Raw genomic sequence first — 16,898 nt, forward strand, 5'->3', positions numbered from 1 at the left:
CCCCTGAAGACAGTTCAGGGAGTCTTAATGTTGCCGAGGAAAGTAAGTGTTTTAACATTTTGTTAAAAATGATTACCTACTTACACTTACAATGACAAAACATGCAGTGTTGTACTGTTGGAATTCTTGTACCAAGGAAAATTAATTGTGTTTTTCTTCATGGTGTACATGTTGCATTTACATTTATTTGAGTGTCATTATATGTCCAGTGTTTATGTGTGCCATGTTTTGTGTGTCCACTCTAGGTCGACACTCATTAGGTCAACAGGGTTGGCAGGACAACAGGGTTTATATGTGTTAGGTTTTCTGGGAAACAGTTAGACCTGAGTGGAGTTTAGTATGTTGTTGTTCTTTTACACTTGTGCCTGTGTATTCTTAATATTTACACTTACAAATCACATGCTTCACTTTGTTAGGCAGCCTAACGACCCAATGATTTGTGGTGTGAAAGTTACACTCACAAAATGATTATTGGATAAAGTCAAACCTGTTTGACCTTATTTAGTAAGGGCAGCTTTCATGGAGTGTGGGCATGCTAGGATATGTTGTCCTTCTGAAGATGTTGATATGCAGTGTGATGATGCAGGACCAACACCCTAAAAAAAACAAAAAAAAAAAAAAACAAATGGGAATGAATGCCAACATGGTGTAACATTGACGAAGATGGTAGTTATCTTTAACATGGGATGTCGGCCATAGCAACCAATAAGATTATACTTTAAAAATTGGGAACCACTTCTACAATATAATATTCATATTTTTGCTTGTTTGCTATGGGCAACGTTCCATCTTAAATATAACTCACATAGTAGTAAATGTAACCCATGGTCTGGAACACTTTAAAATCTTAAAAAAAGGCTGAGCAGGCTTGTGTGTTGTTCTGCTAATGATTGTACCATAAAACAGGCAGGATGTAGTAACTTTGCCATTAAAGCAGGCCTGTCCAAACTGCGGCCCTCCAACTGTTGAGAAACTACACATCCCAGCATGCCCTGACACAGCTTTGGCATTCCCTGACCACAAAACTGTGTCAAGGCATGCTGGTATATGTAGTTTCACAACAGCTGGAGTCCAGCAGTTTGGACATGCCTGCATTTAAGTGTGCTTTGCGCCTTGCTTGGATAATAAGTAATGTAATTAAGTTATTAATGTTTGTGTTGCATCTTAATTTCAGATGTTGCAGTTGGAGATCCTACAAGTTTTGGAGGCATTCTTTACACCATGCGCCAACACCTGCAAGGATTAATGCATTGTGTTGATAATTTGCAAAAATTTGCATGATTTTGTTTATTTTATGAAAAAAAAACTGATTTATTTTAAAAAATAAAATAAAAAAAGTTGATTAAAGTTAACCGGGTGTTGTGTTTATTAATGCAAAAAAGGATCAGCTGATTGGCAGGCAGAAATTGTTTGCAAAAAACATTACACACATCTTACGTTAGATTATTAACAAAAAAAACAGGAGATTATTGTGTTAAGAAACATGTAAACACCTTCATTCACAAACAACACCTTTAAAAACAAACAAAGGGAAAAAAAAAAATTATACACTTTTACATGTTGATGGGCAATTATGGCAACAAAGTGTTAATCTGGTTTTTTTTGCATACTTAATTGTTTAGGAACATTATCAATCATTACACTAATTGGATTCGTTATTGAAAAGGGCTTGTTGACTTTAAAAGGAATGGTGTAATTTCACTTAATAGCTTTAAAAAAACATTTTTGTGCGTTTTTCCTTAAAAGTGTGCACTTTTACGGTAAAATGTGTAAATCTACTAAAACTTAGTATTTTTACGATTAAGTATGTGTTATTGCGATGGATTCGCAATGCTGCGATGGTTTCGCATTACTGCGATGTCATTTGGCGTACGCCCACTTTGTGTAATACTGCGTACGAATGTGCAAAAATACGTTGGGGGCGGAAGTTCGCATATTTACTACATTAACGCAACTTTGCGAATATGTTGTGCGACCGAAAAACTTAGCGATCAACTCGGAATGAGGGCCTAGATCAGGCCTGGCCAACCTGTGGCTCTCCAGCTGTTGTAAAACTACAAGTGCCATCATGCTTTGCCACAGTTTTGCTATTAAGGAATGCTAAAACCATGGCAGGGCATGCTGGGATGTGTAGTTTCACAACATCTGGAGAGCCACAGGTTGGCCAGGCCTGGCCTAGATTGTGTGAAAGAGGGAAGAACCATGCACACAACCTACTCAATATCAAGCTTCAACGGGGTAAACAAACAAATGTACCACTAAAAGGTGTCTATTAGTGATAAAAAAATATGCATATATCTATATATAACTTGAGCCTCTATTTCATGTATGCTCATTATATCATAAATATACGTGTGACATGCCTGTGAGCTCTCGTTGCTCTTCTCACATGAGCCGGGCCGGCTTTACTTCACCACCGCAGCCCGGAAAACGCTGAGGAAGAGCTGCCGATGGCTGCGTCGCGGCAGTTTGGCTCAGTCTGGGCTGACCACAGTCTCGCGAGATTTGATGTCATCATCTTGCGAGACAGTCACTGTAATTCACTGAGTTCCTCGGTTGCCAAGGAGCACTGCTGGTGCTCCCAGGGTCCCCTTATTCCTGGAGAAGCCAGGAATCCGGGTGAAAGGAAAAGCCTCCTGGAAGGTTGCCACCAAATCCTGGAGAATCCAGGAAATCAGGGAGAGGTGGAAACCCTAGCTGTGATGGTTGACACAGGGCTCACTGGTACGTGGTGGTGGGTGTCGGGTTATTGTGCTTGTATAGGGCATGCTGGGTGACACGGGCATGCTGTCCCACATTCTGAGTGATTATAGGGGATTGTGCTGTGTGACATGAGTTGGTGTGACAGTTAGCGGTGATAGATTCCTGTTTAGAATGGAGCTTGTAATGTAAATGCTGAGGCTTTGTGCTTGGGGACTTGGGGTGCTGTGCTGGGTGCTGGTAGAAATGGGTGGTGCTGGCATACACTATATGCTGCAGTACATAGGGGGGGGGTGGAATTAGAAACAGGGCGCACATTAATTGGATATAGCCTAACTATAGGGTTGTATGGGATGCCATCAAGTACTTACGTCACAGAGAGAAATATGACTAGACAGTGGACAGAGATGAGGAGAATTGTTCACAAAGTATAAAGGGGCAGGTACTGGCACTGGATCAGTGACTGGGGCAGAAAAATGTAATAGATATAAAGTGGGGGCAGCAGTGACTGGTGCAGAAAATAAGCATACATACAGTACAGTAAGGGAGTGTCCTGATGCTGGTGAGATGCAAGAGGGTGGTGTATACCCTCCAACATGACCCATTCCATTAGGTACAAAATGCTCTGTTCCTGGACTTTCTTCCAGTGGCAGTTACAGAGGTGAGGCTGCAGCATAGTCCAAAATTCAAATAGGGAGACTCACCAACTGCCACCCCAAACATCGCTGGCAAGACTCACTGGCAGTTGGTGTGACTCCCCTGTTTGAATTTTGGACCTCTGTAACTGCCACTGGCAAGAAAGTCCAGGAACAGAGCATTTTGTATTTAATGGAATGGGTCATGTTGGAGGGTATGGGTGGTGCTGTAGAGATGCAGAGGAGATGAAGCTGCGGAGACGCAGGGGCAGATAGCACTGGAGAGACGCAGGGATGGATGACACTGGTGTGACACAGGGGCACATGGTGCTGATGAGACGCAATAGCCGCTGTAGCTGGAGAGAAGCAGGGGTGGCTGGCACTAGCGAGATGCAGGGATGGATGACACTGGTGTGACGCAGGGGTGGCTGTCGCTGGAGAGAAGCAAGGGTGGCTGGCACTAGAGAGATGCAGGGATGGATGACACTGGTGTGACGTAGGGGTGGCTGACGCTGGAGAGAAGCAAGGGTGGCTGGCACTAGAGAGATGCAGGGATGGATGACACTGGTGTGATGCAGGGGCAGCTGGCGCTGGAGAGAAGTAGGGGCAGATGGCAGTGCAGAGACTCTGGAGACACACATGGAAGATAAGGCTGTAGATATGTAGGGGCGAGCCTAGATACTGTTCACACTTGGTAGCATTAGAAGGGAAAGGCTGGGGAAGAGTAATCTTCATTAAGACATCAATTCTTAAGAAATCATAGTACTGGTACTGGTATGTGTGTGAGTCTGTGGATATGAGTGCTCAGTCATTGCACCAGAAAGAATCTGGTAAGTGGATTACCATGATCACTGGCCTGTAAATGGCAGAAGTACTATATTACATAGACTGCACTTTGAAGCAGACTATAGCTTGTTACATGCTTATTATGCAGTCCTCACTACTGGCACCAATCGCTCTAAAATCAAATATTTATAAATCCTGAGTGCGCCCCTGAGGGGATTTCACATTTAGCCCTGGACCAAAACTTCTATTACTATATAAAATCTGGTTGTACCTCTGTTGTATGAAGATGACATATTATTCCTACACAAACAGGTGGCTAGCATACCACATGGTCTCCTATATGCATACTGAATACTGGCTCAAGACGCTGTCTGCACAAGGAGGTTCAGTTTCTTCAGAGGTCCCCTAATGCAGAGAGACCACCATATACTGTACGTAGGTAAGAAAAGAATCTCAAGTACAGGGGATACATATGGATAAAAAAAAACCTACCCATAAAACATCCAAGTAGCAAAGATGGGTTTGAGGGGACCGCATAACCCCCCCCCCGCAAAAAAAAAAAAAAAAACAATCCCCAGTTGGGTGCCATAAAAGTTAGTAAGTGTGACACTGATGGCATAAAACAGAATTTTGTCTTTTTAGGTTAACTAACATTGTAGTCTTAGCTAGTGGCAGAAGTGTTAAGAAAGCATCTAAAATTATGTATTTTACACTAGGTAGCAAGGGAGAGTGGGTTGGCGTGACAGGAGTTCCACAACTTCTTGAGGACCACTGTAAGTCCGGATGAGTATCTTTAAGGGGATATATTCATTTCTACAAGGACAGCTATTGTCCAGCTTTACAAAAACCATTCTACCTTACCATTTCCAATAATGTAGCTAAAATTCATTGATGATATGAGATGGAGACAAATGATTTATAATGTTGTATTTCAGCTTCTTCGCCTCCTATGAAGTGGTATAAGTGCCATATTGGCAGTGCAGACACAGCAGGGTGTCTCCTCCATGGAACTTTGCTTTACACCATGACAAAGATCTATCAACCTTCCATTCATTCCATTCATTCATTCATTGTAATTTAAACCTAAAAGTAGATATTCAATTAGGGTATAATGATATGCTGGCTTTATCTGTGTATCAATATGTTTAATATGCAAATGACTAATTTAGTCATCTGCATTGTATAAATTCAATGCCTCTGTTTCCCCATCCTTGTTACCATTACCTCCTATTGGCATTTTTTTTATATTTTTCTAGGTATATGAAAATAAGAACTATAGGGTAAAATTCATTTCCAATCTTCATACTTATGAAGGTTTCCTGAAGACCACCAGAAGTCCTTACCTTATCTAGATCCTCACCTTCAAAACCAGCATACTCAGTATCTTTACCAGAGCTCCGAATTTTCTACATGCAACTATACCTGGAGAAGTTTAATGTAGAGAATACGGAGCTCACAGCAAAATACGTCATTAGAGATATATTACTGATGGACAAGCATGCCGCCTTACTGAGCTGTAGCTGTAATCTTACTGAAATAAGCCAGGAGTATCAACTCGATGCACACAGATGATTACCTCGCTGCCCTAGCATCTCATCTGTTCATTTGCTTTGACACTGTAGGCAGGGACCAAGACATCCATTTCTTATAAAGGACATTCGTACATCAAGGCTTGCATTTTATATTGATTGTTTCATTTCCAAGACCACCAGGTACAGATAGAACAAACTCCTCCATTAATGACAGCAAGAAAATGATCTGGTACATCTAGTACTGAACTACAGGGAGGGCCTGAGTGCAGACTTCGCGTGGGCCCCCTCTGCTCTAGCAGCGCAGTAGCCAGAGTTTACTGCGCATGCACAGGTCTACGAGAAAATGGCACCTGTGCCTTATTCCCAGGGACTTTTGTACTGTGCATACATAAATCACTGGGAAAATGGCTGCCACACCATTTTCCCTGTGATTTCTGCTGCTCTGCAACACCAGGTCACCAAACGACAAGGGACCACGGAGATGACAAAGAGGTAAGTATAACTATATATGCAGTGGCGTAAGTTCGCCCCAGTCGCCCGGAGGCATGATAAATGTTGGTGCCCCCCCTACATATCGCCGGCATAACGACAGCATGGTGAGCGCAAATGAGCCCCTTGCGGGCTCGCTACGCGCGCCACGCTATTTATTCTCCCTCCAGGGGGGGTCGTGGACCCCCACGAAGGAGAAAAACTGTCGGTATGCCGGCTGTCGGGATTCCGGCGACGGTATACTGTGCGCCGGGATCCCGACAGTTGGCAACCTGAAGACCACCTATAATGCCCCTGTACAGTGCCACATACATATAAAAATGTCAAAAAATGGGTGCCTCCACACTGCCAGAAACATATGTCCCCACAGTGCCAGATACATATATGCCTCACAGTGCCAGATACACATGACCCCCAGTGCCAGATATACTTGTCCCCCCAGTGCCAGATATGCCCCCAATGCCAGTGTCCCCACAGTGCCAGCTATGCCCCTAGTGCCAGATATATATGTCCCCAAAGTGCCAGCTATGCCCCCAATGCAGTGTCCCCACAGTGCCAGATACACATGTCCCCACATAGTGCCAGCTCTGCACCCAGTGTCAGATATACGTGTCCCCCCAGTGCCAGCTATGCTCCTGTGCCAGATATGCCTCCGGTGCCAGCTATGCCCCTAGTACCAGATATATATGTCCCCAAAGTGCCAGCTATGCCCCCAATGCAGTGTCCCCACAGTGCCATATATGCCCCCCAGTGCCAGATATACATGTCCCCACACAGTGCCAGCTCTGCCCCAGTGCCAGATATATATGTCCCCACAGTGCAAGCTATGCCCCTAATGCCAGTGTCCCCACAGTGCCAGATATGCCCCAGTGCCAGATATACATGTCCCCACACAGTGCCAGCTTTGCCCCCAGTGCCAGATATACGTGTCCCCCCAGTGCCAGCTATGCCCCTGTGCCAGATATATATGTCCCCAAAGTGCCAGCCATGCCCCCAGTGCCAGATATGCCCCCAGTGCCAGATATATATGTACCCAGAGTGCCAGCTATGCCCCCAATGTCAGTGTTCCCAGTGTCAGATATGCCCCCCTGTGCCAGATATATATGTCCCCACAGTGCAAGCTATGCCCCTATTGCCAGTGTCCCCACCGTGCCAGATATGACCCCAGTGCCAGATATATATGTCCCCACAGTGCCAGCTATGCCCCCAATGCCAGTGTCCCCACAGTGCCAGATATGATCCCCAGTGCCAAGTATACAGGTCCCCACAGTGCCAGCTATGCCCCCAATGCCAGTGTCCCCACAGTGCCAGATATGACCCCCAGTGCCAGGTATACAGGTCCCCACAGTGTCAGCTATGCCCCCAATGCCAGTGTCCCCACAGTGCCAGATATGACCCCCAGTGCCAGGTATACAGGTCCCCACAGTGCCAGCTATGCCCCCAATGCCAGTGTCCCCACAGTGCCAGATATGACCCCCAGTGCCAGGTATACAGGTCCCCACAGTGCCAGCTATGCCCCCAATGCCAGTGTCCCCACAGTGCCAGATATGACCCCCAGTGCCAGGTATACAGGTCCCCACAGTGTCAGCTATGCCCCCAATGCCAGTGTCCCCACAGTGCCAGATATGACCCCCAGTGCCAGGTATACAGGTCCCCACAGTGCCAGCTATGCCCCCAATGCCAGTGTCCCCACAGTGCCAGATATGACCCCCAGTGCCAGGTATACAGGTCCCCACAGTGCCAGCTATGCCCCCAATGCCAGTGTCCCCACAGTGCCAGATATGACCCCCAGTGCCAGGTATACAGGTCCCCACAGTGCCAGCTATGCCCCCAATGCCAGTGTCCCCACAGTGCCAGATATGACCCCCAGTGCCAGGTATACAGGTCCCCACAGTGCCAGCAATGCCCCCAGTGCCACATATAGATGACCCTCCCCCCCATCCCTTGTGCTGCTCACCGCGCTGCTGCTGCTGTCTGTGAGGGGAGGAGAGTGCAGCGTGCGCCTCTCCTGCCCCTCACTCTCCGGCGGCTGTGTCCCCTCTTCAATTATGCACCGGTCCATGAGCCAATCAAAGCTCGTGGACCAGCAGCCTTAGCTGCCGGTCCGCGAGCTCTGATTGGCTCACGGACCGGCGCTGAATTGAAGCGCGCCGCCGCCGGAGAGTGAGGGGCAGGGGAGGCGCACGCTGCGATCCCCTCCCCTCACAGACAGCAGCAGCAGCGCGGTGAGCGGCACTGGGGACAGTGGAGGAGATGCGCCCCCTTGAGGCCAGGAGCCCGGCGGCAGCCGACTCCACTGCCTCCCAGAGTTCCGCCCCTGTATATATGGATGCATGGTGTGCAGTGTGGGGCCCCCTGAACCCAGGGGTCTGTGTGCACCGCACACCCTCCACCATTATAGACCCGCCATCTTCAGCCTACAACCCAGCATTAAATGCAGATAAAATAACCATTCCCAATAGACAGCGAAGAAAGAAATGTTACACATATATAGAAGGAGCAGATCACAGTATATAGAAGGAGCAGATCACAGAGGTATATTTATTAAAATACAGAAATGGAATATCAGGTATAATGCTGCAATAGACTAATAATATGTCAGCTGAGACAGATCAGAGACACTGGCTGGCAGTGGTAAGATATGGCATGCAGAATCACCAGCCACTCCTGGATGCCTCTGCACATGCATGAAATGACTTTGCCTGTTCACACATGGTCTGGAAGCCTGTACGAGATGCCAGTAACATATATGTGTGTGTATATATATATATATATATATATATATATATATATATTACAAAGCAATCCTGCCACTGACATGACTACAGCGATAATACATAGGCAGTGGTGCAAGTGATCCTTTTAATTTCATCAGGCTCTTGCTGGGTCTTCTTTAGTAGGTAACGCTAAAAACACCCACATCTCAGCTATTAACCAGGACACCTGTGATTTACACAGGTTCTGTGGGTGTAGTATGGCTGGCTGGCTGGCTGTCGGGATCCCAGCGCCCAGCATGCTGGCACCGGGATCCCGACCGCCAGAATGCTGGCAGCAGGGCTAGTGCAAAAGAGCCCCTTGCGGGCACGGTGCATTTTCCCTCCAGGGGTGTTGTGGACACACCAAGAGGGAGAAAAGTTGTCGGTATATTGGCGGTCGGGATTCCGGCGCCGGTATACTGAGCGCCAGGATCCCGACAGCCGGTATATCGAGTGCCACTCGGGTCTGTGGCTGGCTAAATTCAAGCCTACATTTCACCTGGTTTAATGAGCTGTGTAAATTATAGGGGTCCTGGCTAAAGGGATTAGTCACAGTTAATAAATAGACCGGATGAATTCCCATTATCATATAAATGCAAAAGATTAACAAAAAGTCCAGTACTAGCACTGAAATGAAACTATGAATATCAGCAGAAAGAGGCAAGTGTTAACTCACGACATTATGTGATGTATTAAGATTAGAGCTTATTTTAACCCTTGAGTACTGTATATTTCTTTTTATTATTAGAGAAATTATCCAGATCTGTTAACAATATCTACTTAAGATCCTGCAGGCAAATGAATCAGAGACACAAGCTGTATTATGTGAGGTTTCACTGAAAAAAGGCTCATTTTTGGTTTTCGCTATCCGTATTAAAGTGCTTTCTGCAGAGATATCAGATATATTGGCAACAGCGCCTACCAGTGTGTATTATATCATTGCTGCCATAGCCATCTATGATGGGATCTTGGCCCTCATTCCGAGTTGATCGCTCGCAAGGCGATTTTAGCAGAGTTACACACGCTAAGCCGCCGCCTACTGGGAGTGAATCTTAGCTTCTTAAAATTGCGAACGATGTATTCGCAATATTGCGATTACAAACTACTTAGCAGTTTCAGAGTAGCTTCAGACTTACTCGGCATCTGCGATCAGTTCAGTGCTTGTCGTTCCTGGTTTGACGTCACAAACACACCCAGCGTTCGCCCAGACACTCCCCCGTTTCTCCGGCCACTCCTGCGTTTTTTCCGGAAACGGTAGCGTTTTTATCCACACGCCCATAAAACGCCGTGTTCCGCCCAGTAACACCCATTTCCTGTCAATCACACTACGATCGCCGGAGCGAAGAAAAAGCCGTGAGTAAAAATACTATCTTCATTGTTAAATTACTTGGCGCAGTCGCAGTGCGAATATTGCGCATGCGTACTAAGCGGAATTTCACTGCGATGCGATGAAAATTACCGAGCGAACGACTCGGAATGAGGGCCCTTGTTTCACAGATCACTAAGCGATGAAAGCATAGCTGTTTGTTGCAATCATTACTTCAGTATAGCATACTTACCGACTTTTTCATTCTCCTCTCCGGGAGAAGCCGGATAGGAGACGCAACATATCACTTTCCGGGGACGGAGCCAAACTGTCTCGCCATTAGGCCCCGCCCCCAGCACTAGGAAACACCCAGAAATTTGCGGGTGTACAGCGAGAGGCGGAGCTTAAGGTCCGCACCCAACTCAGGAAAATTACCGCGATTCATGGGTCTACAGCAAGGGGCGGAGCTAAATGGCTCATTACAGTCATTTAGCCGCACCCCCTTCTCGCTGCCCCGTGATTGCCGGTGATTTTTACACCAGCCTACCCGCTTAACTGGGAAGCGGGCAGGATGGGGGAGAGTCACCTACCTTTCCGGGGCTGCGGGGGACTGCTTCAAATATCGGGAGCCTCCCGCAGCTTCTGGGAGGGTAAGCAAGTATGCAGTATTGACATGTTTGCAAAATGTTAGCTGACAAATGTCTGCTGCAGGTCCAGATGATGCAGAGTAAAAGCTGCCAGTGGAGTCAGATAGAGAGATGTTAGTGGGGAGCAGGTGATTGCAGTGTGTCAGGGCCGGCTCCAGGCCTAATAGCACCCTGTGCGAGATAATTTCAAAGCGCCCCCTCCCATAGCGCTCCTGGAAAAGTGGGCGTGGTCTCCTGGAAAAGTGGGCGGAGCCTCGCAACTTCATATTATCACACTATAAATAAATATATTTTCACACCCCCTCTACGCACACAATTAGCGGCATTACACATAACAGCTACAGTAGTGTTCCTTACACACAATGTCTCCAGTATAGTGCCAGCTACACATAATGTCTACAGTAGTGCAGTGCCAGATAGACATGACATGCCCCGCAGCAGTGCCAGCTACACATGACATGCCCCCCAGCAGTGCCAGATAGACATGATATACCCCCCAGCAGTGCCAGATAGACATGACATGCCCCGCTGCAGTGACAGCTACACATGATATGCCCCCCAGCAGTGCCAGCTACACATGATAGTGTTGACTCTAGGATTGTTTTAGGGCAGGGGTGCTGATCACGGGGAGGGCACATTTTGCATTCGGGAGGGCACATATTTAAGTTAGAAGGGCAAAATGATGTACATACTGTAATGCTTGTTGCTCCGTCCAAAATCACGGACCTTGCGCGCCGAAGGCGCGCATCAAAAATTTAGGGGCGTTGCTTCGTGGGGAAGGGGCACGGCCACATAATAGTGGCAATTCGCATTACACTGACCACACAGAAGTGCAGCTAATACACATTGCACCAGGTAGAACCTCCTATACACACTGCGACAGGTAGAGCACGTTAGACACTTTGCGCCAGGCAGAGCACGTTAGACACTTTGCGCCAGGTATTGCACTGAGACACGGGAACACTACATGATATGCCCCCCAGCCGTGCCAGATATGCCCACACAGTCAGGGGCGGAACTGTGGGAGGCAGTGGAGTCGGCTGCCGCCGGGCTCCTGGCCTCAAGGGGGCGCTTCTCCACTGTCTCCCGCTGCTACTTTTTTTTTTTTTTTGTAAATCATTCTTGCAGATGGAGGGGGCCGGGCGGATTGGTCCAGCAGGACACCATGCGAGTCCCTGCAGCTTGCTGCTGGCCTCCACGCTTTCGGGTTTGCGTTCCAGCAGCTGGAACACAACACAGAACCTATTACCTGCTCCGTCCTGCTGCCACTTCCGGGTGCCGTTAGCCGGGAGCAGTGTGTGCGGCTGCTGGGCTCGAGCTGTGTGTTAGTGGAAACGATGTGACAGGCACACCTGTTTCCACTGCCATTTGCTGTGTATTGCCGGACAGAGCTGCCAGGGTGGTCAGAGGTGAAGCTGCTTAATCACCAGCGTAAGGTAATTCACTGTCTCGGGACATCTGCACAGTGCACACTCACTGACATCTGATCTGCGCGGCCACAGTCCATCCGTGTTGTGTGCAGCCCACTGCCTATTCATCTCCCCCTCCTGCAGCTCCTGCTGTTAACTGTTTGTTTACTGCCATTCCTATAGCCAGGGCCCAGGGTGGGAGCACAGGAACTGATACTGTATGTGGTGGGAGTCGTCAGTCCTAAGGATTGTGTCAGTGCACCTGATTTATTTATGTAACACACCAGACCCCCGCATGTTCTGCATACACACACACACAGTAATTAAAGGGCTGCTGTAGCTGGGCCTGGCACTGCAGGGTTAACTTCCCCCTTCATCTGCTTCAGACAGTGTGCTGGGAGATGAGGATGTCTGAAGATGGAAGACGATCTGATTGGATAGTATGGGGGCAGGTGGAAGGTGTACTGTGCCTTGCTGAACACTGTCTGCAAGTTAAGCAGGAAAGGTCCCATCCAGGAAGGTAAGAGGACACAGAGGGGGGGGGGGGGGGCAGGACGCATGGTAAAAAGGATCACTATTGCAATGCATACATGCCTTCATGGGAAATTAATAGCAATTACACTGGCAGCATCCACTTTTATTAGTAAGTATTGGCTGCAATTAGTTTTTATTTTTATTTTGTTATTGATGGCCAATACAGTTGCTCATTACGTTGGCAATATGTAATCAAGGGGGTAATTCAGACCTGATAGTAGATGTGCGAAAAAACACACATCTACGATCATTTTCTCTGACATGCGGAAGGACGCCAAGCACAGGGCAAGTCTACCCCGCATGCCGGGTCCTGCCACCCCCCCTCCGGCCCTTCCCCGCACGCAGACATGCGAAAGCATCACACAGCGGTGGTGCTTTTGCATGGTTTGAGTAGTCCTCTGCCTATGCAGCCTGCAAAGGCAGACAGCTACCCACCGTGTTTTGGGCCGCTGCGTTTGCGTTGACGCTCCGTTTCCGCCCACCTCCAGGTGTTAAACTGCTTTGTGTGTGTAGGTGTACTATAAAGGTATGCTGGTGTCTATTTTATTGTAATGACTGACTTGGAGTGCGTCCCCTTTGTATGTGTATCTATATTACTATTGGGAAAGGTACCTGAGCTCGCTGCTACTGTTCACCCTTAGTGCCGGATAGTAATATATGGTATGTGTGTGTATATGTAGGGGGGCACCAACATTTATCATGCCTCCGGGCGACTGGGACGAACTTACGCCACTGCACACAGTCCCAGATAGATAAATGACCCCACAGTGCCAGATACATTAATGCCCCCTCACAGTGCCAGATAAATGCCCCCACAGTGCCAGATACATTAATGCCCCGTCACAGTGCCAGATAAATGCCACCACAGTGCCAGATACATTAATGCCTCCCCAGTGCCAGATATGCCCCCACAGTCCCAGATAGATACATGACCCCACAGTGCCAGAAATGCCCCCACAGTGCCAGATACATTAATGCCCCCTCAAAGTGCACGGATAAATGCCCCCACAGTGCCAGATAAATGCCCCCCCCCCACAGTGCCAGGTACATTAATGCCCCCCCCCCACAGTGCCAGATAAATGAATGCCCCCCACAGTGCCAGATACATTAATGCCCCCCCAGTGCCAGATATGCCCCCACAGTCCCAGATAGATACATGACCCCACAGTGCCAGAAATGCCCCCACAGTGCCAGATACATTAATGCCCCCTCACAGTGCACAGATAAATGCCCCCACAGTGCCAGATAAATGCCCCCCCCCACAGTGCCAGATACATTAATGCCCCCCCCACAGTGCCAGATAAATGAATGCCCCCCACAGTGCCAGATACATTAATGCCCCCACAGTGCCAGATAAATGCCCCCCCCACAGTGCTAGATAAATGCCCCCCCCCCCCCCACAGTGCCAGATAAATGCCCCCCCACAGTGCCAGATAAATGCCCCCACAGTGCCAGATAAATAAATGCCCCCACAGTGCCAGATACATTAATGCCCCCCGAGTGCCAGATATGCCCCCACAGTCCCAGATAGATACATGACCCCACAGTGCCAGATACATTAATGCCCCCTCACAGTGCACAGATAAATGCCCCTACAGTGCCAGATAAATGCAGTGCCAGATAAATGAATGCCCCCCACAGTGCCAGATACATTAATGCCCCCACTGTGCCAGATAAATGCCCCCCACAGTGCCACATATGCCCCCAGTACCTGCTGTGCCGAGGGAGGGGGAGTGCTGCTGTGCGCGCCGCTGTCTGACACAGAACTGTGCGCGCTGTGCGGCGCCGGTGTCTGACATCAGACGCCGGCGCCGCATAGCGCGCACAGCTCACTATACCAGCGGGAGGACAGCAGGCTACAGGACAGGGCCGGCTCCAGGCTCAGACATGGCGGCGCCAGCGCGCGGCGCCCTCTAAGGGTGGCGCCCTGCGCGGCCGCTCGATTTGAACATGCCTCGAGCCGGCCCTGCAGTGTGTGCACTGTGGTGGCTGATGGAGAGCAGGAGCCAAACAGCAAGCTTGGTGCTGTGGATTGTCAGAGGGAGTAGCCGCCGGAGAGCAGGAGATAAGCGAACTAGTAGTGGAGGTCAGCGAGGCCGGGTCCAATTCCAGCAGTACAGGGAGGAGTCCGGACTGTAGGTCGACAAATTAGGTCAACACAGGAAATATGTCAACACAACCATTAGGTCGACATGAACAAGGTCGACACAGAAAAGGTCAACATGGGGGCGTGGCTTGGACGCTAGCCTGCATAGACACATTGGGCTGGAGCTCCTGCAATAAAGGGCTCTAAAACACCCTCAAGCCCTCTCAGCACTGATCCACCTAGCCCCTACTGTGCCCCTGTGAGCTGCTGACGGCTGTGGGCTATCTGGAGAGGAGCCCCGCACAGCTGAGAGACCATCTCCGCCGCTACGAGCCCGCGGCCTACTCAGCTTCCAGAAGCCGGGGCCTCGAGTTTGAAGGCATCCCGGCGACGAGCTCCGGGACCCGTTCGCGGCCGCGGCGGGACCCGGCGGACCTCCTGCGGGCACCCCACACACCCTCTGGCCAGAGGGGACCCTCCCCAGACCCTCAGGTACCTGCAGAGGGCAGAAAAACTTCCCCCTTGGGCCGGGAAGAGCAGATGTTAGGAGAGTCTGTCTGCTAGTGGCTCTGGCGGCGGCCATCTTGGAAACTATTCTAAAGCTATACTGCCAGAAGTAGCAAAACCCAGGACCACTGCATAATAGCCCTGAAGCAGCCTACTAGTTCACAAGTTCTGCCTGCTCTACATCTGCCAGTGGCCTCACTCTATTGTAGTCATACAATACACATTTGACTGCAGCTAAAAAGGTACATTTTAAAGAGGTACATTTTACTATTTAACTGTGCCCTCTCATACTAATCTCTCAAGCTCTGTCCAGTGCTTTCTTATCATCAATATCGGGCTTGAGGCGACCCTCGTCTCTACACTCCTACAGCCCGTCGCAATGTGACCCCTGATGTGGGCCTTTTCCACCCAGAGTCTTATCGTTTAACATGGGACTACGTTTAAAAACATGCATCCTGCCTACTTTATAACGCACTAGCCTAGAGGGATCCGTCTGCTGCATCACTCTCAGATAATTTATTTTCTCTCCATTTTTTTTTCATTATGGCACCTAAAAAAGCAAAAGGCACACTGCCCCCTCAGGTGTCCCTCCCGGTCAGGAAACAACATCAGACATCCCCGTCACCTCGAGGAGTGTCGGCCCCCTCCACGAAAAGCCCCTACTCACCTGACCTGTCCAGCTCGCTTTCAGTGTCGGGCGTGGACCCGAATTCTGATGCTCCTCTTACTGTGAAGACCCTCTGTCAGGTCCTGACGGCCTTCAAATCGGACTTGACTCATGACCTCACAGCTGCTATACGTGAAGTCAAAGTTGAGCTGACAGCCATAGGGGATAGAACCGACACTCTAGAGCGCAAACTGGAAGAACTGGTGACGTCGCATAACGATCTTATCACAGCTCATGACCAACAACAAAACGAGTTGGACACATTTAAAAACAAAATGGCAGATATGGAAGATCGTTCCAGACGGAACAATATTAAAATACGTGGAATACCCGACTCGGTCGACAACTCGGAACTGACTGAATATGTCATGGCCCTGTTCCGTAAACTGCTACCTGGTGCACCTGATGCGGAACTGCTAATTGACCGAATCCATCGCCTTCCTAAACCTCGGTTTATCTCCAACTCCTTACCTAGAGATACGTTACTCCGGGTACACTTCTTCACCGTTAAAGAACGTATTCTCCAAGCTACTCGAGCTGCAGAGAACTCCGACACCCTAGGAGGATTGCAATTGTTCCCGGACTTTTCCGCACTCACCCTCTCTAAGAGACGCAGTTTAGCTCCGATCACCTCCGCCCTCCGGGCCCAAGATATCAGATATAGATGGAGCTTTCCAGTGAAGCTGATTGTCTTTTATGACGGTTCTTCGTTTACTATATCAGAGCTGGAAGCCGGAGTGAAGCTGCTCGAGGACTGGGACATCTCTGTGAAATTACCATCCTCGCATGAGAGACGTCCCCCACCTCGCTCGGAATGGGCCACTGAGTGAACGCACTACGTAAT

The 16,898-nt window shown here is 48.9% G+C and overlaps 1 long non-coding RNA gene across 2 annotated transcripts in view; it reads left to right on the forward strand.

Annotated features, from left to right (window-relative positions):
- The first annotated feature begins 11,999 nt into the window (after positions 1-11,999).
- Positions 12,000-16,898, forward strand: part of LOC134947787 (uncharacterized) — a 151,495-nt gene continuing 146,596 nt past the window's right edge. For both annotated transcript variants that reach the window (XR_010182775.1, XR_010182776.1), the window contains exons 1-2: positions 12,000-12,287; positions 12,647-12,780. This is a non-coding gene — a long non-coding RNA (uncharacterized LOC134947787). The remainder of the gene's footprint in view (positions 12,288-12,646; positions 12,781-16,898) is intronic.

Source organism: Pseudophryne corroboree, chromosome 8, assembly GCF_028390025.1.
Source record: "Pseudophryne corroboree isolate aPseCor3 chromosome 8, aPseCor3.hap2, whole genome shotgun sequence".
Taxonomy (NCBI): Eukaryota; Metazoa; Chordata; class Amphibia; order Anura; family Myobatrachidae; genus Pseudophryne; species Pseudophryne corroboree.